This window comes from Urocampus carinirostris, chromosome 10, assembly GCF_059441175.1.
Source record: "Urocampus carinirostris isolate Australia breed hairy pipefish chromosome 10, RoL_Ucar_1.0, whole genome shotgun sequence".
Classification (NCBI taxonomy): Eukaryota; Metazoa; Chordata; class Actinopteri; order Syngnathiformes; family Syngnathidae; genus Urocampus; species Urocampus carinirostris.
In genome coordinates this window covers 39036931-39061948 of record NC_142358.1, presented here as the reverse complement: position 1 = coordinate 39061948, position 25018 = coordinate 39036931, and the positions used below count along the sequence as shown (strand labels likewise).

At 41.5% G+C, this 25018-nt stretch overlaps 2 protein-coding genes, 1 long non-coding RNA gene and 1 pseudogene across 3 annotated transcripts in view; 2 read left to right on the top strand and 2 right to left on the bottom strand.

Moving 5' to 3' along the window:
• Positions 1-25018, bottom strand: part of rtn4rl1b (reticulon 4 receptor-like 1b) — a 303765-nt gene that overhangs the window by 20226 nt on the left and 258521 nt on the right. The gene's annotated exons all lie outside the window — the stretch shown is intronic.
• Positions 14731-14887, bottom strand: LOC148358889 (U2 spliceosomal RNA; annotated as a pseudogene).
• On the top strand, positions 21258-22398 carry LOC148358888 (uncharacterized). The gene is made up of 2 exons (XR_015851519.1): positions 21258-21638; positions 22032-22398. It is a non-coding gene; the product is annotated as an uncharacterized LOC148358888 (long non-coding RNA).
• Positions 23209-25018, top strand: part of dph1 (diphthamide biosynthesis 1) — a 398493-nt gene continuing 396683 nt past the window's right edge. Inside the window, exon 1 of the mRNA XM_088345579.1 lies at positions 23209-23950. The gene's annotated coding sequence lies outside the window, so the exon portion shown is untranslated. The remainder of the gene's footprint in view (positions 23951-25018) is intronic.

Genomic DNA, 25018 nt, shown 5'->3' with positions numbered 1-25018 from the left:
CGCGAACCAGCAACCTCCCAGTCTCAAAGCGGGCGCCCTACCATCTAGGCTACTGAGGAGTACAGTGGAACCTCGGTTCTCGACCATAATCCGTTCCATTTCTTTGTATGAAAACCGATTTGTACGATCGCCGAGGCCGTTTTTTCCCATTAAAATTAATGTAAAATTGTTTTAATCCGTTCCAACACCTTGAATGTTTATCCTGAATATTTAACGTAAAGCTAACCCAGGCTAATCGTACGTTCGCGTTAGCGTAATCTTCCGTACGAAAGATTACGCTAACACGAACGTGTAAAAATAAAAAAATCAGATCGTTTACACGTCATTTAGCACCCGGGTCTCCACAACAAGTGGTGAGCGGTTAAAGGATAAAGAAAAGAATTATGAATAGGATTTCTTACCGGTCGGCAGAAGCCATGCTGTATTCCCGAAAGAAGGGAAACTCGCACACCTTCTTCATATTTTGCTATTATTTCTTTCTTAAATGCAATAGTTGTACGCACTACTCTTCTTTTTTCACCCGTAGCAACTTTCCTGCTCGCACCGACCATCTTCCGAGGCATAATTAGGGGTTAAAACACTCCCTTCACCGCTTTTGAAAAACGAAAACAGAAAAGGAGTGCGCGTTGCCGTGACAACAGTTCTTCACGAGGGGTGGGGGCAATCTACACTCGTGCGCCGCTCAGCGTCGCCCCTAGCGTACCAGCGTTCGAACTCCGATTTTTTCAACGAAAAGCGAATTTCTCGAAATTTTTGGTCGAGAACCGATTTGTTCAAACTGAGAGGCGTTCGACAACCCAGGTTCCACTGTAAGTCAAAATGATCTAGCCACTGAAAAAAATGCAGAAAATGAGGTTTAATGGATTAAATTAAGATTCCTAATGACAGTTTAAACTTTTTCAGTGCGTGAGCTACTTGTATGTAACGTAAAATGTTACACACAATAGAGCCACCACTAAAGAAATGCGCAGAGAATGAGGTTTAGGAATAACCGTTTCCCCCAGGCTTTTCTTATATATCAGGGAAGCTCAGACTTTTCAGTGTGCGAGTTACTCACAAAATGAATACATCAGAATAATCTAGAAACCACAGAAAAACACACAAAATGAAGTTTACGAATTAGCATCTTACTAAGGTCAAAGGTGCAGACGCTCCCTTACTCACGACCATTCGACTTACGAAATACGGAAGATAGGAACATTTTTTTCGGGATGTCGAAAAATATCCGGACATTGCTGTAAGTTACCGTATTTTCCGCACTATAAGGCGCACCGGGTTATAGGGCGCACCCTGAAAAAATAGTTTTTGGTCCTATTTTTGACATACATAAGACGCACCGGATTATAAGGCGCTACAATGGGAACGTTGACAAAACAGTCAGATAGTTCAGTCCAACTTATTACCCCCTTAACATTCCCAAAGCTTGCAAAGCCCTAAACACGTGTCGAGAACACGTGCGGATGCGGTGTCCATACAATGTCACTCAAATGCATCGTTCCATCATTCGGAAGGTTAAAGTCTTGGGATTCAAGAAATGCCAACCATTCCTTAGTTTCTATTTTCTTTTTCGCTCGCAACTTTACTGTGCATATGACAATAAACACTTGGAATTGAGTTTAATTTAAAAATAGACACTCCATTCCATCCATTATCTGCACCGCTTATCATAGAAACATCGAGTTCAGTCTGAAACAAGATACAGGGATAATATATATAGCCGGAGTAGCTCACCGAAGTCGTTGTGTTCATAATAATGTGCAGGCAATGTCCTCTTGTATCCGTGAGGGTAGTAAATCCAGGAGAATACAATATTTACAAATACAGAATAGAAAAAAATACTTTCTCTATGCCGTCAGCCACAGGCTATACGCATTCATCTTTTTCGGCCAATTGCAGGCTTTGTTTCGCCGTTTAAGCCAATGGCAGCCTGTAAATGATAAAAAGGATCCGCCCCTTGACCTCCGAATAACTTTAGCCAATAGTGATCGATTCAACTGATGATTGACACATCTTTTTCGGCCAATGGCAGGCTTTGTTTGCCGTTGAAGCCAATGGCAGGCTGTAAATGATAAAAAGGATCCGCCTCTTGACCTCCGAATAACTTTAGCCAATAGTGATCGATTCAAATAATGATTGACACATTGGTTAGCCAATGAAACGCCGGTAAATAAATCCCAGCATACACCGCGTACTACTTGGCGTTCGGGGGAAAATCTAGTCGGTGGCTGCAAGTTAGTTGGAAATTTTTGCAACTTTAAAATTGATCCATATATAAGGCGCACTGTATTATAAGGCGCAGGGTCAGCTTTTGAAAAAAATAAAGGCTTTTAGGTGCGCCTTATAGTGCGGAAAATACGGTAGATTTTGTATTGTGTTCACCTTTTTCCGAGTAGAGGACATTACTACTCTCTCTCTCTCTCTCGCTTTCTTTCCCACCCCTTTCCTCCCACTCTGTCTCTGTCTCTTTCACTCTCTGTGTTTCTCTTTTTCTCTTCCTTTGTTGCTCTTTGTTTCTTTCTCTCTCTGTGTCTTTTGACCTCTTTTGCTCTAACTTCCTTTTTTCATTTTCTCTCTTTTCTCTTTTTCTCTTCATACCCTTTGCGCTATCTTTTCTCTTTTCTCTCCTTCTGTCTTTCTACTTCTCTTTGGATTTCTTTCTTCCTCTCCCTTTCTTTTCCCCCTCTCTCACGACTTTTTATCTTTTGTTTCTCACGCTCTCTCCCTCTCTCTCTTTTTCTTTCTTCATCCCACCCTCTCTCCTTTTTCCTCCCTCTTTCTCTTATTTCTTTATCTCTCTTTTTCTTTCTCTTTAATCTACTAGTCCGCCCCCCGACAGAATGTTTGTTCTATTGTGTGGCCCCCCGAGTTAAAATGAATTGACACCCCTGCTGTAGATAGATACTGTAGATATAGACTTACAAAATGAGCAAGTGATTAGGGTCCGTCTACTATTTCAGTAGCACTGTCGCTAAGTAGCATCCCATCTTCAAAAACACTGTTCAAGACTTTAGAGTAGATTCGGTGTCTTTTTCTAAATGTTAAGTAAACAACCATCATGGGAAAACAGATGGTTATGTTTGTCAACACCATACAACATGGATGATCTTTCCCCCGACCTGTTATAAATAAACAACCTCGTCCTCTATAAAGCTTACGTAAAATGGTTCCTCTGCTATTGTGCAAGCTTGTTTACGTATAGCTCATTTGACTTTTTTTTTTATCCCCGTGTGACAAAAAAGGCACAAACTGGGAATGTTAAAACGATTAGAAGTCATCAGATGGCGTGGCGGTTGATGTCAAGGGAGGAACTGACGGAGGCCATCTTAAGCGTCTGCATTTTGCATTATTTATGGGACTTTGTGTCACAACACGCTACACGGGTCTTATCGTCACGGGCGAAGACGCGAGTTCAAGTGACCGAGTGCGAAAACCAGTTAAAGGTGAAACCGAATTGGAGGGAATGAGTTTTATCAACCTTTTTGAAACTGAGAGTTGACAATATCTGTGTATTATTTGTTATTGCAACATCCATTGCTGCGGTCTCTTCTCAAGGTTTCTTCATTTTCCTCATGTTGGGGTTTTTGAGTTTTTCTTTGCCCTCATGTAGGTTTTAGATCAGGGGATGGTGTCCTAATAGTCTGTGGTTTGCAATAATCTGTGGTGTGTGCAGCCCTTTGAGACTGTCCCTTCTCAAGGTTTCTTCATTTTCCTCATGTTGAGGTTTTTGAGTTTTTCTTTGCCCTCATGTAGGTTTTAGATCAGGGGATGGTGTCATAATAGTCTGTGGTTTGCAATAATCTGTGGTCTGTGCAGCCCTTTGAGACTGTCCTTTCTCAAGGTTTCTTCATTTTCCTCATGTTGAGGTTTTTGAGTTTTTCTTTGTCTGCATGTAGGTTTTAGATGAAGGGATGGTGTCATAATAGTCTGTGGTCTGTGCTGCCCTTTGAGACTGTCTCTTCTCAAGGTTTCTTCATTTTCCTCATGTTGAGGTTTTTGAGTTTTTCTTTGCCCTCATGTAGGTTTTAGATCAGAGGATGGTGTCATAATAGTCTGTGGTTTGCAATAATCTGTGGTCTGTGCAGCCCTTTGAGACTGTCCTTTCTCAAGGTTTCTTCATTTTCCTCATGTTGAGGTTTTTGAGTTTTTCTTTGTCTGCATGTAGGTTTTAGATGAAGGGATGGTGTCATAATAGTCTGTGGTCTGTGCTGCCCTTTGAGACTGTCTCTTCTCAAGGTTTCTTCATTTTCCTCATGTTGAGGTTTTTGAGTTTTTCTTTGCCCTCATGTAGGTTTTAGATCAGAGGATGGTGTCATAATAGTCTGTGGTTTGCAATAATCTGTGGTCTGTGCAGCCCTTTGAGACTGTCCTTTCTCAAGGTTTCTTCATTTTCCTCATGTTGAGGTTTTTGAGTTTTTCTTTGCCCTCATGTAGGTTTTAGATCAGGGGATGGTGTCATAATAGTCTGTGGTTTGCAATAATCTGTGGTCCGTGCAGCCCTTTGAGACTGTCCCTTCTCAAGGTTTTTTCATTTTCCTCATGTTGAGGTTTTTGAGTTTTTCTTTGCCCTCATGTAGGTTTTAGATCAGGGGATGGTGTCATAATAGTCTGTGGTTTGCAATAAATAATATGTGGTCTGTGCAGCCCTTTGAGACTGTCCCTTCTCAAGGTTTCTTCATTTTTCTCATGTTGAGGTTTTTGAGTTTTTCCTTGCCCTCATGTAGGGTTTAGATCAGTTTTAAAGTGTTGTTCTGCTATATATTCTGATTATCAATCCTTAATACTTTGCAAAAACACGTTTTTTTGCGATTAGTCGTTTTATTGTGTTTCAAGTTGTGAAAAATGGGGTACTTTGTCGTGTCCAGCATGGTCGCCGTTGCGACCGGCTGGCCCCGCCCCCTGGGCACCAGCTGAAGCAGATCGCCTAATTTGCGCGTTTGCTTCTTAAGGGGGGTTTTGGGTTTTGCGGGTGCTGGCTCATTACATTTTCTGTTCTGTTTTGCTCTGTCCTGTTTTGTTTGAGTCGGAGGAAACCTGTGTTTGCACGTTTTGAGTAAAAGCTTGTTTTGTTAGTATTCCTAGTCTAAGTTCCTGTTTGCCTGTAAGCCTGTTTTTGTTTTGTTTTGTCCCTGAGAGTTGGACGACTTTTATTTTGCTAAATAAAAGTTCTGATCGTCAACGCCTCCTGCCTCCGTTCTGGTCCGGTCCCCTGACATACTTTACGGCTGGGAACTTTTCAGAGTTGTCTGCCCTGGTGTCCGCCAACTTTTTCTCATGATTTTTGGTTTGGTTTGAACAATTTTATTGACACTATTATTAGCAAATAAACAATGTGAGGTTTGAACATTTTTTCTTGACAATCTTAACAGCAATTAAGCATATTCACAATTTCGTTCTATCTGACAATATGACGTTTTAACAATTTTTATATATTCTGATTATCAATCCTTAATACTTTGCAAAAACATCTTTTTTTGCGATTAGTCGTTTTATTGTGTTTCAAGTTGTGAAAAATGGGGTATTCTGTTGTGTCCAGCATGGTCGCCGTGGCGACAGGCTGGCCCCGCCCCCTGGGCACCAGCTGAAGCAGATCGCCTAATTTGCGCGTTAATTTGCGCGTTTGCTTTTTTTGGGTTTTGCGGGTGCCGGCTCATTGCATTTTCTGTTCTGTTTTGCTCTGTCCTGTTTTGTTTGAGTCGGAGGAAACCTGTGTTTGCACGTTTTGAGTAAAAGCTCGTTTTGTTAGTATTCCTAGTTTGCCTGTATATCTGACAATATGACGTTTTAACATTTTTTTCGAACATTTTTCTCATGAGTTTCAGACACTGATATTAGTAATAGCTATGCAGTGCCGGATTCAGTAAAATTTCAGGCCATCTTAAAGCAACTAATTCCAATTAATGGTCCGCAAAAATTCAAATCCACACCATTACCATCAAGGCTTTGCATTGCAGTAACATAATACGTTTTCTATTTTGTCCCACGGCACACATAACCATATTATTTAATGGAACTTGCTAACAAAATCATTTTCATAATAACGAAAACTGCAGCGCGACCTAGCTCGAATGACGCGACCTTATACGGGTGTTGCGTTCCCGGGAGTCCGGAGAAGTGAGTTTCAGCACCCTCTTGTCCGAATTACAACGCGAAACGCGACGTTTGTCGTCTTGGTTACCTGCGCTAGAGTTTTCTCCCCCCCCTCTGCATCATCTCTTTTTATTGCGTTTGTGAAGTAAAATCGAACCTGGAGGATAATAAGATGCGACATGTATGAGGTTTAGATAAAAACACGCTCTAAATATACGAGTTTATATAAGCTGGTGCATCCCGGCGGGGGAATGTACACTCTTCTGAATAAAACATCCTTTCGGAAGGTTTTTTTTTTCTTCCTCCGCATGCGTCAGTGATTGCATATTTATTCTAATTAAGTAGCACAAAGCTTGTTCTCAGGGCTTGGAAAAACACCAATCATCATCTGCCGATGACATTTCCAAATGTTTATGATGATTTCAGAAGCGCTGATTGCCGCCATCGTGTTTGTCTCCACGGCGGTATAGATTTGGTCTTGTTTGTTATTGGCGGGCAAAAAAAGATGTGTATTTTTTTCCTACCATCTTTTGTTTTTTCTTTTTAACTCTCTCTCGCCATACAGACAAGAAACAAAGCATTTGAACACGCAATTTTGCTATTTCTCCCACTTAGAAATCATAGAGGGGTCTGGAATTTTCATCGTGGGTGCTTGTCCACTGTGAGAGAGATAAACTAAAAAGAAAAATCCAGAAATCACAATGCATGATTTTTTTTGAACTATTTATTTGTGTGATACAGCTGCAAATATGTCAGGACCAGAACTGGAAGCAGTACCCACTCGCGTAACGTTAATCACAGTTTTATTGGGGGAGAAGGGAAAGGAGCACACAGCACACACTCGATCCAGAGATCGTTGGTCGCGGGGAGTAGGTTGCTCAGCCTCGGAAGTGGGACTTCCGTGGCGAGCGATGGCGGAGTCGGGAACGGAAAGCAGTCGAAAACTAGGAGAGGAGAGTAGCCGTGGTGAGATCAAACAGATCGTAGCGGGAGACAAACAGGAGCAGAAAACAGGATCGGCGACAAACGGCTTGCCGTGTAAAACAGATCCGCAGACGGACCGACAAAAGGGGACTGACAGGACAGAGTTTGAATACTGACAGGTAGCCAATCTGTTAACAAGCTCCAGCTGGCGCCCACTGGCAACCGTGACAGAAGTTCCTCCATCATTTTTCCTCTTTACAGCTGTGGTCACCTGATTTCCCTCCTATCATGACTCTCCCTCGTCACTATTTAAACAGTCTGTCCTTTTGGCTCTGTGATAGTTCATTGCCTTCCTTGTCATATCCCAAGCACTTCTCACAGTTTTTTGTGGGATTGACGCTTTCGCTGATTCAGTTTGCAGAACCACCGACCCCTCGCCTGCATCTTGCACCACGGTTGTTGCCTCGCTACCTGTTTACCAAACCATACGCAAATACAAGACCACCGTTTGCTGAACTAATCAGTGTTTCTGCACTTTGCCTTTGCACCACATGTTTATGTCAGTTGGCTCAGGTCTAGTGTTCTCACAGCTTGGGGACAAAAACCTTTATCTTTGTCCGAAGGTGAAGAAACCGATTGAGGAGAAGGAAAATAGCAGCCATCAATGAGACTTTCTGACGATGGAAAGAACATTCCGGAAGAGTTTAATTGCATTGACATAAGAAGTGGCAGCCTTCAACGGAGCGTGCGGCCATCTATCGTTGTTTTCTGCTTTTTGCCAACATTTTAACAGCCTCATTAGGGACCCTTTTCCTGATAACGAGTGAAAAAAACCTATTAAAATATGCCTCCGCTTTGTCAAATAACGTCTCATTTTGTGTGTTGTTTTTCCCGTTTGGTTGTTTTGGCGGCCGAGCCGGCGAACGATAAGCTAGGAAAGGCCGCTTGAGAATCTTAATGGTGTCGCGCTGCTTTTAGGTTTAATTGTTTCTCGCGGTGAGGGTGCTCGGACCCGGCCCACAAAAGCATCTTATCGTGGCAGTGTCAGTCACTCGGATCCTATTAAAAACCTGGAAAATGATGGTGATGTTATGCCATTTTGATATGTTTGTCCGCGCGGTCATTATTGGTATTATAATGGGATCGGCAACGCAAAACTTGGGCTTATCGGCAGAGTTCTTTCTTAGATGTTGTAGACCAGGGGTGTCAAACTCATTTTAACTCAGGGGCCACACGATAGAACAAACATTCTGTCGAGGGCCGGACTAGTAGATTCAAGAGGAAGAAAAAGAGATAGAGAAATAAGAGAAAGAGGGCGGGAAAAGGAGAGAGGGCGGGACAAAGAAAGAAAAAAAGAGAGAGGGATAGAGCGTGAGAAACAAAAGATAAAAAGTCGTGACAGAGGGGGAGGAAGAAAAAAAACCAAAGAGAAACAGAAAGACAGGAGAGAAAAGAAAAAAAAAGCGCAAAGGGTATGAAGAGAGAAAGACAAAAGAGAGAAAAGGAAAAAAAGGAAGTTAGAGCAAAAGAGAGAGAAAGAAACAAAGAGCAACAAAGGAAGAGAAAAAGAGAGACACAGAGAGTGAAAGAGACAGAGAGAGTGGGAGAAAAGGGGTGGAAAAGAAAGTGAGAGAGAGAGAGAGAGAGAGAGAAAGAGTGAAATAAATACGAGTACAGTGTCTTTGAGAGAGTGTGAGAAACAAAAGATAAAAAGTCGTGAGAGAGGGGGAAAAGAAAGGGAGAGGAAGAAAGAAATCCAAAGAGAAATAGAAAGACAGAAGGAGAGAAAAGAAAAAAGAAAGCGCAAGGGATATGAAGAGAGAAAGAGAAAAGAGAGAGAAGGAAAAAAGGAAGTTAGAGCAAAAGAGAGAGAAAGAAACAAAGAGCAACAAAGGAAAAGAAAAAGAGAGACACAGAGAGTGAAAGAGAGAGACAGAGTGGGAGAAAAGGGGTGGAAATGAAAGTGGGAGAGAGAGAGTGAGAGAGAGAGGAATGAATACAAGTACAGTGTCTTTGTTCGAGGCACCTGGCTTTGGCAACATCAAGTTAACATATTTCAACCTGCAGTTTGTTTTTCTCTTGCGCTTCTCTGAGTGTTGTCTCGCGGGCCGGATTCAATCCCTTAGCGGGCCTGATCTGGCCCGCGGGCCGCCTGTTTGACACATGTGTTGTAGACAGAAAAGGAAACAGTGTAAAAACTAAACCATAAGTCATTGGCAAAAAAATGTTTCTTGTTCTAATTTTCAACCTATTTTAACTTGTTTTCCTTGGGCGGCAGTAGCTCAGGAGGTAGAGGGCTCATCTTGGGATCAAGAGATCGCAGTTCGAATCCCGGCTCCTCCGTGTTACATGTGGAAGTGTCCTTGGGTAAGACACTGAACCCCTAATACCCCCAATAAGCAGGTTGGCGCCTTACATGGCAGCACGGCCGTTATTGGGAAATGTGAAGCACATTGTAAAGCGCTTTGGGAAGTCATTGACTTGAAAAGCGCTATAGAAATGCAGATCATTTCATTTCATTTCATTGTACAGACGCTGCCCGACTTACAAACGATCGTTCGTAGGTTGAATTTGTTCGTAAGTTGCTCCAGTGTCGGTTGATTGCGATCTACCGGTTGATCGTGGTAGTCATGGTCAATCACTCAGCCTATGGTTTACAGGGCTACCAGTTAGATCACAGGTGTCAAACATATCAGGCCCGCTAAGGGATTGAAACCGGCCCGCAAGACAACACTCAGAGAAGCGCAAGATAAAAACAAGCTGCAGGTTGAAATATGTCAACTTGATGTTGGCAAAGCCAGGTGCCTCGAACAAAGACACTGTACTTGTATTTCTCTCTCTCTCTCTCTCTCTCTCTCTCTCTCTCTCTCTCTCTCTCTCTCTCTCTCTCTCTCTCTCTCTCTCTCTCTCTCTCTCTCTCTCTCTCACTCAATCTCTCTCTTTTTCTCTTCCTTTGTTGCTCTTTGTCTCTTTCTATCTCTGTGTTTTTTTTAACTTCTTTTGCTCTAATTTCCTTTTTTCCTTTTCTCTCTTTTCTCTCTCTCTCTTCCTACCCTTCGCACTTCTTTTCTCTTTTCTCTCCTTCTGTCTTTCTATTTCTCTTTGGATTTCTTCCTTCCTCTCCCTTTCTTTCCCCCTCTCTCAGAACTTCTCTTTTTATCTCTTTTGTTTCTCCCTCTCTCTCCCTCTCTCGCTTTTTTTCTTTCTTTGTCCCTCCCTCTCCCTTTTCCCTCCCTCTTTCTCTTATTTCTTTATCTCTCTTTTTTCTTTCTCTTTAATCTACTAGTCTGGCCCTCGACAGAATGTTTGTTCTATCGTGTGGCCCCCGAGTTAAAATGAGTTTGACACTCCTGAGTTAGATGACACTTAATATTGTTGCTTGAATTAAGAATATTCCAATATATGGACTGAACCAGAAAAACAAAAAATGATATAAATAATTCACTTGTCAAAGCTACCTAACAAAGTTTTTGCCGTATCATGATTCAAGTTACCTTACGTTAAACTACGCTGAACCGGAAATCAGCACCCTTCCAAATAAACCGGTATGTAAAACCAGCATTTTCAGTGTAAATGAACAAACTCCAGATCTGTTACGTAGATAGCAATCTACTGGATAATCACGATCGATTGGTTGATCACGATCTACCGGTTGATCGTGGTAGTCCTGGTCAATCACTCAAGTTCCGTTGGGGAAAAAAACGGGGTTGTGGTTATTTACACCCTTGAAAATAACGATGTTTCTCATTTATGCGGTAGGTAGATCACTTTCACACGATCCTTCTGTAAGTAGATCGCATGCTGAATAACTCTGACTACTTTGACACAATTGACTACATTTTAGCCTCCGCTGTCTTTTAAATATAATCGAAGTTTGCAAAGTGAGATAACTGATAAGAGCAACATTGTTTGTGTGTGGGAGAACAACAAGAGTCAGCTGAAGGGTGCAGGCAGACAGATGAAGATCTAATTTGTTCAAAGAGCTTATCAACAAACAAACACGCACAAAAAGCCGGCGTGATAAAAACAAGAAGGCTTCTGAGCGTCAGAAAAAGATAAGAGCAGCGCTCAGGCGAGTGACAGCCGAATATCTCCGGAAGGATGCCAAATACATACCCATTTATATTAGTTTTAAGGACAGAAATATAAATAGTTTGGATTTGTATTGCAAACAGATTAATATATTCGTAACTTAATTACCAGTCACCAGTATTGGGACTGAAGCATTACCAGTGTTTTTTCAGGAACGGTGTAATCTAACTCATTATTTATTCTGCTGTTACTTAATAATACTTAAAGTACAGTAGCATGTTTCGAATTGAGCAGTTGTCCGACTTGATATTGTGATTGTGAAACTCACTTTGTATTGTTTTACTGTCGACTTTTGTTGTGAACAAAATACGTACAGTAGGCTATGTCTACTTGACCAGGTGTCTCAAGTTGTGAGAGTTAGATTTTATTTGCTCTAATCCAGGGGTCAGCAACCTTTTTGGTGTGGAGTGCCACTTTCAAATTTCCTTGTAAATCAGTGTGCAACACCAAGATTAATGACTCGCACAACATTTTTTAATATTCAACAGAGCTGTAATTTTACACCAGTCCAAATATACAACATGGATATACATTTTAATCGTATAACTGACCAATTTATCTTCCACTATCCTTGTTCATCCATCAACTAAAAAATGAATGTGAAAAACAAGTGGAAAGGCCTGCAGACATCCATGACTTCAACTTTTTGCCACAAGAATCAACCAGAATAAACCATTCTTCATTAACAATAAACTACAATGCTATGGACAGCTACCATACCATTTGTCAATGATATCTTGTTGTAAATAATATCAAAACTTGAAATAACAGCAGCAAAGTAGAGGCACGTGTGCGCGCACACACGCTTCTTTAAAATATTCGCCATCAGTAAATGGTTTTCTGTGCTTTGCTATGCAGTGAGCAATGTGATAGCTTGCTTCAGTGGTGGTGTTTTTAGCAGTGACAAAGGTTGTCAGCATCTGTGTTTGTTTGCCGTACCTGGACACTGCGCGTTTTAATGTCTCCGCCATGTCAGACTCATCCTTCGTCTTGTAATGACGTTTAACACTTGCTGTGCGAGGTACAACGCTCTCGAGGCATAATGCACAAAACAGCACGGTCATTTTTTGCACAAAGCCTCATTCTTCGGTCCACGCTGGCTGGAAAGAACGGGATGTTTTCGCTCGAGAAGCCATCGTGATTCGTTCATTTATCGCGGCGCCGCGCAGACACACGCTCACAAACAGAGCAGAGGAGGAGGGGCGCTAACATAAAGCCTCTAAATAACACAGCCGTGCAACTGAAAATGTTTAAATTTCAGGTAAAAATGCGCATTTTTAAAATATAATCATTATTATTTTGTCATGCGCACTGGTTAACCCCTTGCTCTAAACCAGAAAATTCTTTGACGCACAACTTCTTTTCAACGTAACAGATATAGTTACTTCGCCTGATAACTAGTTACTTTTAGTATAGAGTAATCCAGTTACTCATTCAGTTAAGAATTAGTGAGTAACTATAATTAATTTATTTTCTTAAAATAACGTGCCCAACACTGCGCATTACAAAATAACACAATCCTGGATCGCAATTACTTTTCTCAGTAAGGAGTATAACACGTTTTTTAAACAAGGTATTGTGGTACTACAATTGCTACTACCTGGTGCGGTACTATGTACTTCTTCTACTTATTAAATGAAGATTAAAAGTGTCCTCCATTAACTGCATACTCCTGCATCCCTCTCGTCACATACAACCTTCAATCAGCCAGCAACAATTCAAGTCAAGTCTCTATTTGTAGAGCCATTAATAACAACACTACTCAAAGGCTGAGCGTGTTTCTAATTACCTACAATTGTACCACTGAATCGCGGTCCTGATACTTCACGCAATGGGCAGTGAGTTCTGCAGCAGACAGCACACAGCAAATGCTATCACTGGGGCAGGGGGTGAAGGGCTTTGTGTATGCGCGTGTGTGTTGAGTGAGTATGCTTTTATCATCGCCGGCGACTTTAATCGGGCATGTTTAAGGACTGTACTTCCCAAATCCATTCAATACGTGGACTGAGCAATTACGGGAGGTAACAAACGCGTGAATTATAATCCCCGCTGCAATTAGGGAAAAAAAACACTGGACCATGTGTACAGTAAGATCAAACATCTAGTTGGATCCGCCCATCTCTGTCTGTCCCTCACCCCCTCATACACCCCCCCTCCGGAGGAAAACAAAGCCTATACAACAAGGACAGTACAAACATATTCTTTGTTCCTTTGTCTCTTTGTTTTCCTTATATCCTCACTGTAAAATGTGGAACTGGAGTGCTACGTCCAATTTCGTTGTCACAATATATCCCATGTTGTAACAATGACAATAAAGGTATATTCTATTCTATTCTTTTCTATTCTCTGTACATATCATATGTTACTCATATCTAATAAATGTTTCTGTTTTATTGAGTTATTGATACACAGGGTTGGGTAGGGTTACTTTAACTTGATTACTTTCAATTACTTTTGGATTACTCCAATACCAAATATGCTAATAAAAGACAAAAGAAACTAAATATGAATAAAATTACTACATTTTGTGCAGGCTTGGGGAGTAACGGAATACATGGAACGGCAAAAATGATGTTGGCAAGCCGTTTTATTTATTTTCATTTTGTTTCTGTCGCATTTGATGTTAGTTTTGCCGGAGATCAAAGAGATCAAAACCAGGAGAGAAAGCTTACCACGTGTTTTGAGTCATAATTGTATTCATATCTAGTACAAAATGCTGCAACGAAGCTTTTAACTAAGATAAGAAAGTTTGATCACATGACCCCGATTTTAGCTAACCTGCATTGGCTCCCTGTTAGCCTAAGATGTGATTTTAAGGTTCTGTTTGTAGTATACAAAAACATGCATGGACTTTCAGATTTAATTTGCCCAATGTTCCGGTCCCGAGCCTTCGCTCTGAAAATGCTGGTATACTAGTGATCCCAAGAGCCAAGAAGAGATCCGCAGGTTCGAGAGCATTCTCCATTCGGGCCCCGGTGCTGTGGAATGCTCTTCCCCCTGAGATTCGATCTGCACCCTCAGTGGAAATGTTTAAATCCCAGCTTGAAACACACTTCTATTCTATAGCATATGAATAACCTATATTTTAGGTTGATAATATCAGGGGATAGTGTCATAATAGTCTGTAATAATAGTTTGCAATAGTCTTGGATCTGTGCAGCCCTTTGAGACTCTTTGTGATTAAGGGCTTATAATTAAGGGATTAAGGGTAGATAAACATGACTTGGATATGTAATTTTTTTTGTGACCCATTGTTTGTTTGTTACTTTGTTCCTGGTTTTGTAATTACTGTGAATTCTGGACTATAGAGCGCACCTGATTATAAGCCGCACTCACCACATTTTAAGAGGATAACCGCTTTTATACTTTCACAAGCCGCACCTGTACATAAGCCGCATGCGCCCACTTTAAAATATGTAACACAATCACAAAATTAACCCAAACCCGAATTTGAATCCCGCGATTGTAACTGAGGGGGGATTTGGTAAGGTTTATTGTTCTATATTCTTTATCAATTATCCATTATCCGTCAAATCATAATACGCTACAAAGCCAAGGGGCTGAGACACTTGCTCTCAGCCAAGAGGCCGAGTCAAGGTCCTAGCCACAGAGCCATGCAGTGATCAGTGCGAATGCACCATTCCCGGACGTACTGCAATACCGGGCCGATGCGTGGAGTGGACAGAGCAAGCTCTTATTCCATCTCCGGATTGCAAAAATCAAACATTATTCGAAATGAAGAGTCCTGACCAACACATGCCGACACATCCAGAACCACAGTTATCGACACATGCCGACATATCTAGGACCTCGTGATTGACCATTACATGCCGATACTTAAAGAGCCTTAAGCTCCCCAATTTTTTTGGTTTGAACAAATTTATTGACACTAATAACAGAAAACAATCATGACAATCTCAACAGCAATTAAGCACATTCACAATATTCCAATATGACGTTACAATCCGAAGCCGGCAAAATGAACGTAAAATGATACTGGTACTTAAGATTTGATGCAGACCTGCAGGGTCCGGGTCCTATTGAAAATAATCCAACGAAAAATGTATATTTCCAAAGGTAAGGGTGGGAAAAATATATATCCACTATTGTCCGCTGCGTCCACAAACACGTCTCACCTTTACTCCACTTCCCATCAGCCCCCGTTGTATTCGCCCCTTCTTTTTGATTCGCTCGTGGAAAACATATCAGAATAAGTCTCTAAAATAAATACATTACAAAAATATACAGTTGCAAATACATATTATACATGGTTACACATATTTACAAAGAAAGACTGTACACCGAGAGAGTTTTCAAAGCTTTAATAATAATATCATAACTTTCATCCCAAACCGTGCCTGTGAAGGGTAGCAAAATGCTACTAGCAACACGCTCGCAACACAGTAAACGGGTCCGTTAAAAAAAAATATACGGCACTTGTAGAAGTCAAGGTAAACCGTCCTCATTTTCCTCCTTATAATTAACGTCATCAAAGTTGTCTTCCCCAGAATGGTAGAGAGACTTTGTCATATAGACGTCGTCCCACGCTCCCTTATTCATAAACACGCTAGCAACACACTCGCATATATTCCACCGGTCTAAATCTTACCTTTTGTACTTGAGCGCCGCTGGCGGCTGTTAGAAAAATGACATAAATTGGCCGCATTACTGAATAAGTCCGGTAGGAAAAATATATAGGTAAGGGTGGGAAAAATAGTCTGAGACACTTGCTCTCAGCCAAGAGGCCGAGTCAAGGTCCGGAATTTACGGTAAATACCATCCTTGTTTTGAGCACCCCTGCCTCAGTTCCTCCTTCCCTTCACTCGGGTCCACCGACATGATGTAACAAGCGTCCTCGCTCTTGAATCTCTCGCAGTATCCTTTCTCACAAAACACAAACACACACATCGACGTCTTTCACGAAGTCTCTTATACAACATCTGAGTCAATGACTTTCATTCATCACGCTGGCAAACTGGACAAACGAGGCGCAAACATGGCGGGGGCCTTGGAGCGGTACTGCGCGAGCCGGATAATGGTCCCCCTTTAAAGCGTATAAATCATTCCAAGTGTGCCTATAGTTCATATACTGCGGTGCCATTACGCTGATGGAGAGCGTTCCAAATGCAATCGGCGTTGATTCAAAAGCCGATAAACAACTGTTGAGGCTTTCCATGTGTGCTAATGCTTTCCCTAACTCAAAGGATTTAGTCCGGCAGCGTTTACAATGAGGTTGCCGGAGTCACTCACTAACCACAGGGGCGCTGATGTCCTCATCTCATCTCATTAGCCGTACCGCTTATCCTCATTAGGGTCGCGGGGGGGCTGGAGCCCATCCCAGCCATCTCCGGGCAGTGGGCAGGGGACACCCTGAACTGGTTGCCAGCCAATCTCAGGGCACACAGGGACAGACAACTCATTCACTCATTCACACCTAGGGACAATTTAGACCGGACAATTCACCTGAAATGCATGTTTTTGGAACGTGGGAGGAAACCGGAGTGCCCGGAGGAAACCCACGCAAGCACGGGGAGAACATACAAACTCCGCACAGTTGGGCCAGGAGCTGGATTTGAACCCACGACAGGTTCCCTTGACATGAACTGTGCCGCACAAGCGCTAACCACTGCGCCGCCGTGCTGCCCGCTGATGTCCTAATTACCTATAAATATTCAAGCATAGAAAACAACAAAATACTGTATTTTCCGCACTATAGGGCGCACCGGGTAATAGGGCGCACCCCCAAAAAATAGTTTTTGGTCCTATATCTTCCATACATAAAGCGCACCGGATTATAAGGCGCTACAATGGGAACGTCGACAAAACAGTCAGATGATTCAGTCCAACTGATTACTCCCTTAACATTCCCAAAGCTTGCAAAGAAGCAAATACGTGTCGTAGACACGTGCGGATGCGGTGTCCGTACGATGTCACTCAAATGCATCGTTCCGAATATCATTCGGAAGGTTAAAGTCTTGGGATTCAAGAAATGCAAACCATTCCTTAGTTTCTATTTTATTTTTCGCTCGCAACTTTACTGTGCATATGACAATAAACACTTGTAATTGAGTTTAATTTAAAAAAAGACCCATCACAGAAACATCTAGATCACTCTGAAACAATATACTGGGAAAATATATAGCCGGAGTAGCTACACAGCATCATCTCCAAACAGAAGAGCAGCTTCAGCGACAGAGTGCTGTCACAGTTTTGTTCGACAGACAGACTGAGGAGATCTTTTCTTCCTCATGCCATGAGGCTCTTTAACTCCACATGGGGGAGTAAAAGCCCACATTAAACCCTACTCCTACATTTGCATATTACCCTATTTTCATTACAGTGTGTATATTCCGTAGCACTATTTAAATACTCTATATCAACACGTTATTTTGGCTATCTTTGTATTCTATATTATGGTTCATTTAAAATGAAAATTCTTTCTTGGTTCAAGATATTTCATCATTTTTTTTTTTTTATCAATTTGAAAAAAAACATCATTAATTTAAGAAAATTGTTATCGCGCCGATGGTATCTAAGGCTGCTAAGAGAAATGTATCGACGAAGATTTAACCAAAAAAGTGAAAAAAGGAAATTTATTTACCATTTATTTGACAAAACAAATTTTGCTTAATTTAAGTATAGTATATTTTCTTGATTTACTATAAAAACTAGTTAAAATATTTGAACCTCCTATCCACGTATGTGGCCATAAATGCACTTTAAACATAAAACTTGGGTCTTAGGAGGTTAAAACTTTAAAAATGGAGGATCTAATGCAAAAAATTTGCACCGCTTTGTCAGGAAATCTGTCTTTTTTCTGCACATATATCTTATTTAATTTTACATTTAAATGGACTCAATGTTTTCCGGTTTTTGAAACGAATACATTTTTCATATAGTATATATTTTTTCACCAATAAATATTTTGTACACACAAAGTTTTGAAAAAACATTCTTAAAGGTGCTGAATTTGAAACTTTCTCACCCAGTGACACCATGTTATGGCTTGCATGATCATTGCAGTCTGTTTCAAGCTCCTCATGTTGCACGGGCAAGTATGTACATTTCCCAGACTTGCTCAAATAAACTTCCTTTTTACATTTCTCTTAGGGCGGCAGTGGCTCAGGAGGTAGAGCGCTCGTCTTGGGATCAAGAGATCGCAGTTCGAATCCCGGCTCCTCCGTGTTACATGTCGAAGTGTCCTTGGGTAAGACACTGAACCCCTAATACCCCCAATATGCAGGTTAGCGCCTTACATGGCTGCACGGCCGCTATTGGGAAATGTGAAGCACACTGTAAAGCGCTTTGGGAAATCTTGACTTGAAAAGCGCTATATAAATGCAGATCATTTCATTTCATATCTTTCTGGGGTTTGGGTTGGGGTTTGGACTGTCCTTGAAAAAGGCCTTTTCTTACTTTCACCATTTTCATGCTACACTAACAAAACACTGCAGTGACCAGCATAAAGTCACTGCAATTTTTTATATATGTACCAAGTGGAATAATATTACAATATAATAATTTTTAAAATATTACGTTTATGAAGTAAATCTTATCGTAAAAAATATGATATATGATGTCTTATGTGGCCAGGTCTACCGAAATGAGTCATAGTGAGGCTAATATGAAATTTTAATTTTCGGTATTAATAGAAAGTAGAAGAAATACATTTTAAATTGATACCATAGTCAAATCTTTATGATGAAATATTTTGAAGATATGACCATTTGAATTTTCAGCCTTCCACCTTTTAGTCAAAAATTGGAGAAAATCGCGTCTAAAGTTTTCTTTTTCAAATGTTTTTACAGTTAAAGGAATAATCTATGTTTATTTTTAACAAAAGCATTCGTACACTGAGTAAAAGGTATTTTAAGCACATATTCATTTAAATACACAATAAAAGATCTTTGATTTGGTTCTCTAAAATCGGAAATATAGAACTTTAATCGCTGTTTCTGTTATTTTCCCTATTTATGTTAACCTTGAAACTCGGGGGAAGTGTTTTGGGACGTCATATCTTTCAGAAAAGCCTGTCGCTAAAAATAGTTTCTACTCGCGCCTCTTTTCGGCAGAGCGGGTCAACTATGATTAAAAGGTGATACTACCACCTCCAAGCTAACCACCCGGCATATGTCACATTTATTCAAACAAGAACGATGGAGGTGAGGCCTTTGTCAAAGACGGCTATGTTCCTCTCCCGCTTGTTTCCTCCCCCCTCCCGTCTCCGCCTTATAAGAAGTCCTCCACCCCGAGGTGATTCGACGAGAGGCTCCAAGACGAGCGTTCGGATCGCATTCTCGGCGACAGCCGCTAAAAGCTTTTTGCGGTTTAATATTTAGCGCTGGAACGGCTGCACTTTAAGACCATCAGGTCTGTGTGAAACTGCACCTGCTCGGAAGGAATAAGGTAGGGTTGTTCCGCTTTGATGGAAAACCCCCATATCTCCTCCCGTCCACCTGCCCATTCCCTTAAAACACATAGTTAAGCATGGCACCCTCTCTTTGCTTATAAAGCTCACAAGTTTGGAGCAGATCAATTATTCAAAGCAGGTGAGAGACCCTCATCGGGTAAGTTACGAGCATCTGGACCATTGGTTTCGGTACTGCAAAGAGAAATAGGTAATCGGGCGGAAAAGTGCGGCTCTGTATGTTGTGAATCATAAGTTTGACCTGGTCAACATGCTGCAAGGTGACACTACCAAAATCAAAACAAAAAGAAAAATAAATCTTATCCCTTAAGGCCCGGGGTGTCAAAGTCCGAGGCAAAATTTGACTAAAACCCAAAGGCCACACTGTCATGATTACTGATGCGAGGCACCTCGGACTCTGATTGGCTGCCTGTCACTATTTAAACCCCCGTCTTTCTGTCACCAGTCCGTCTGCGAACCTCAGTTTACGCTAGGCAAGCTGTTCGACCCTGACTTACTCCTGTTTTGGCTCCCGTCTGTTTCCCGGCTTCAACCTATTTTCTGATCTCGACCACGTTTTTTTACTCTCCTGTCCCGGCTACTCTTTTTTTCTGCTCCCGACAGTGCCCTCCCTCGCCACGGAAGTACCACATCACCGGATCGTGTGTGCAATCCTTTCACTTCTTCCCAATAAAACTGAGAGAAATGTACGCAATTGGGTCCTGTCTCCGTTCTGGACACACACTGATTGATTGTTGAGAATGAATGCTAACGCTAGGTGCTAATAATGCTCGTGGCAGCAAACAAACCCCTAAAGCAGGCACATCAAAGACAAGGTTCGAGATTCTCGTCTACTCTCCCGTCTTGACCTCTTTTTGTCTCTGACCACATCTACTCTCCTTTCCTGGCTTACAACTCGCTTCTGACCCTGACCACGTTTTTGCTCGCCTGTCCCGGCTACTGACCCGTTTTCCGTTCCTGACACTGCCATCGCTCGCAACGGAAGTACCACTTCTGCGTTTAGAGCGACCTGCTCGCCGCGACAAGCGATCACTGGATCGTGTGTGCAATCCTTTCACTTCTTCCCAATAAAACTGAGAGAAATGTACGCAAGTGGGTCCTGTCTCCGTTCTGGACTCGACACACACTGATTGATTGTTGAGAATGAATGCTAACGCTAGGTGCTAATAATGCTCGTGGCAGCAAACAAACGCCTAAAGCAGGCACATCAAAGACAAAGTTCGAGATTCTCGTTTACTCTCCCGGCCCGGCTCTTGACCTCTTTTTGTCTCTGACCACATCTACTCTCCTTTCCTGGCTTACAACTCGCTTCCGACCCTGACCACGTTTTTGCTCGCCTGTCCCGGGCTACTGACCCGTTTTCCGCTCCCGACACGCCATTGCATGCTACGGAAGATCCACTTCCGTGTTCAGAGCGACCTGCTTCCCGCCTCCAGCAATCCCCGAATTGTGGGCGCAACCCTTTCTCTTTCTTCAAAAAAAACTTGTGAGAAATGCAACGCAAGTGGGTTCTGTCTCCGTTCTGGTCTTGACAGAAAATAGGGAACACAATCTAGCACCTGCTAGACACAATAATTTTGGTTATTACATTTTCTTATCTCACAGCAAAACAAGTTAAAATATTTTGAAACTAGGGTACAGTTTTAGTGCAACTCCTCTATTAATCACCTGATAGCAGCACGATATCAGTTACAACCGTGTAAGTAAGAAAAGAGACAATGGCCCAATCCCATTTCTCTCACTCGGCCCTGAGGACCCTCCAGTGAGGTCCCTCGATAGAGGAGTGCCCTCCGCCGGTGGAGTGCAAAGTGGAGATGGTTTGGACAAGACTTGCAAGGTTCCACCCCTGTCCAGGAGATGGCGGTAATATTAATTGGCTGTAGACCTCAGTGACGTATTGGTCTACGTCACATGTAAACAACTCGAGTTTCAACCTGTGGTGTGTCAGTTGGAGAGTTCGTGCAACGTTAAAAATGCCCGCTACAGCTGTGTTATTACCGATTGCCTGAAAGCTAATCATCTTTTCCGTGTCTCCAATCAACGGAGGAGAAATGTGCTATACTGAAGACAGCTTCGGCGCTATGTAGTGCTGATTCATCTTTACAAGGTACGTACACTCATTAAAAAAAATGACCCGTTCGGTCAAATACAGTAAAAGTTAGCATACAATGCACGTTCACATAATACCTTATGTTTGTGTAGACATAAATGGCAATCTACTTATTAGTATCTTAATGCCATTTTATGACATATAGTAGGGGTCTTTAGTGTGTGACATGATGAAAAGTAAACAAACAAGAACAGTCCACCTGACCCTTAAGCTGACATAATATCGTCACCAAACTTCCCTGTACGACCCAAAAACCTTAGTTCATAAGGAATTTAATTCAAAAGAGTTGTCATTGGATATAAAAAAGCTCATTTCAACATTTTTTCATGATGCTTACATCATCTATGCCCACATTTATGTCTAAATTGTTTGTTATCTATTGTGTTCCAGAGTGGCTGTCCCATAAGCGTGGACAGGTTGGACAGGAATGTTCCCATCCTGTGCTTATGGTTCGATGTGAAGTCAAAACTCATTCAGGACTTAAGGTTGAGCAAGAAGGTCATGTGGGCCCTGCAGGAGCTGCTAAAGAGGGAACAGGGCCATGGCTGGAGGGCCTATACTGGCTGGCCCACGTTCTGTCCTACCGTGTGGTGTCACGGGTCTTCAGGGTTCCCAGGTCCACAATACACAGAATTGTCCACAGTTAATATGGAATAAATTGCCCAAAAGCCATGTTTTAGGCTTTGGAAGTCAGACCCACATTTGCATTCCGTGCTTTTCTGCATTACTATTCAATAAACATCTTTATTTTGAGTAACACCTTGGTGGTTTATTTCGTAATGATGTGAGATACTGTGTGTGAACTATGTGACTGTTGGACAGAAAACAACTACAAATCACTCAAGTTTAAATAATAGTTTACTTTCAGAAAAACAAAATCACATTGGGCCGAAATACATAATAGTAAATAAATAATATGTCACAAATTGTAACAAAAATATACCAATACTTCCATAAAGCTGGAAAACACAAACTGGAACTTCATTGAGTTCTTAATAAAATAAAATATTTTCCTTTTATAAAACAAAGGGAAACATTGCAGGGATGTCACTGTTCTGGAAATTTGTCCACGAGCTTCCCAAAAAGGACGGGAACCGCTCAGTTTTGGCCACAGTTTCCTCGAGCATTTTCCTCACTCCGGCAGACTCCGCTTTCAAAAAGTCAAGGAGTGTATCGTGCTTCCTTTTTTTCTGGGTGATTTGGGGTTTGGCGCCGGATTAGAAGATGCCAACGACGTGCCCGTCGGTGTGGATGGCGTGGTAGCTGTGATGGTGGCCAGCTCTTCCACGGGACGTTCTACATTGGCCTTTAGGTTGGGTGGAAAAAACAAGAATTACTTAATGCTTGTGTATTGCACAAAAACAACTGTGTATAGGATGCTCAACAAGTTGATGTGAGAAATTATAGGATGTGTTCTGGATAATTATTTGATAGTGAATAGATACACAAAATTGACATGTTATTCTTATGGCTGTAAGAGCCTTCTATTGGCCAGCATCACATATGCTTTAGAATTGACTCCACATTTGGACAACATTTTGAGACGGTAATTAGTTTACTTAATATGTGTTTACAGAGAAGGCAGTGGACTGTGTGATAGTAATTTGTTTCAACTGTATTTCCACGTGAAATTCGGAAACATTACTCATAATGCATGATGAAAACTAATGCATTCTGATCTCACATGAAATAATCATATTGTAAATAAAACACGACACCCGAAATTGTGTGCAGTAAACAAGCGCGTATGTCCAGAACGTTATTCTGACTATGCTCCTTTAGCGACTGGCCATGTAGATAATAATGTAAAAGCACGACTCGTTTAAGATACAAACAGGGATGGGCTGAACCGTGATTTTCTGCACAGTTATCCTACTTTAGAGTTTGTAGCGTGAAGATTATTTTTTGGCAGCTCCCTTGGTAGATTTGTGCACTTCGTAAAGTAGCGATTTTGCAATGTTCATGTTTTAACGCGAAAATACGATTTTCTATTGCATTTACGTCTAACTAAGATATCTCAATACATTTTGTTGCAAATACATGCGTGGTTGTGGAAAACTACTTACATTTGTGCGGTTCCTTTCCGGGCATGTTTGTTGATATTGAGAATTCGCAAAGACTTCTGGGTAGTCACTTCGCCGCCAAGTGAGGTAGGGAGCCCCCTCGGTCTTGAAGTGGTTACGAGATGGTTTGAGGTCACTTCTGCCTCGGACTTGAGAGTATCGGGACACACCCCATTTTCACGTGAACGCGCAAACCGAGTGACTAGGGCACATAGCGAGTGAAAGTGCGAAGAATGGGACTCAGCCAAAATTACAATAGTGAGGATTATTCAACTTCAGATCTTGTCCATTACTTACAAAACCAAACATTTGTATCCTCAGTTCATCCATTTTAGTCACTCGAGTATATTCAGAACCAAGCCTTGTAGCAAGACAGCAATTTCAACTGTTAAGTTTACCCGGCGACAGACAAATGCTCAATTCTGATTGGTCGACAAGATACAAGGGAGTAAATGTTTTCGTTTTTAATCAAATAGACGCTTTCAAACTGGTCCTTTATTTGTCTCCATTCTCCCACTTGAATTGATTTTATTGTTAAAACACGTAGCAGCAACAAGACGGGGTCACTGTCGAGCGGCGATTAAAGGAAACAAGGCCTGGCTGCGAGAGATACTGTGCCGGCTTACGGGATTTAGTGAGTCAAGTGCAAGGACCGACACCGAACCTTAGATTTCCTTCAAAGGGGGTGCGTCTCCAGAACGTTGCAAGATCGAGGGGGGTCTCTTTACGTTTTTCGACCCGAGTGCTTGACAATTTATTGCTGCATCTTCTCTCGGTGACATTTCTAAACTAATAGTCAAACATCATGGTTTGGAGATGCGAAGTGATGATAAAATATACATTTGTTTAGCAATATAGTACAGTGGTACCTCTACTTACAAATGTTTCAACATACAAAGATACTTCCAATGGTATTGTGCAACCACAACTTGGGATTCTGATTTTTATCAATGTATCTGCTTATATATTTAACTATGTATTTATACATGTGTTCATTTATTTAATCATTTATTGATCCATTCTGTCATATATTGAATTATTTAATGATTCATTGATATATTCACTAGCAGGGTTGGGTAGGATTACTTTAACTTGATTACTTTCAATTACTTTTGGATTACTCCAATACCTACATGGAACGGCAAATATGATGTTGGCAAGCTGTTTGGATTTATTTTCATTTTGTTTCTGTCACATTTTGTGTTAGTTTTGCCGGAGATCAGAGAGATCAAAGCCAGGAGAGAAAGCTTACCACATGTTGGGAGTCATCATTTTGTTCACTCGTTTATTAAGTTTTGTTGTGCCGTATTTCGT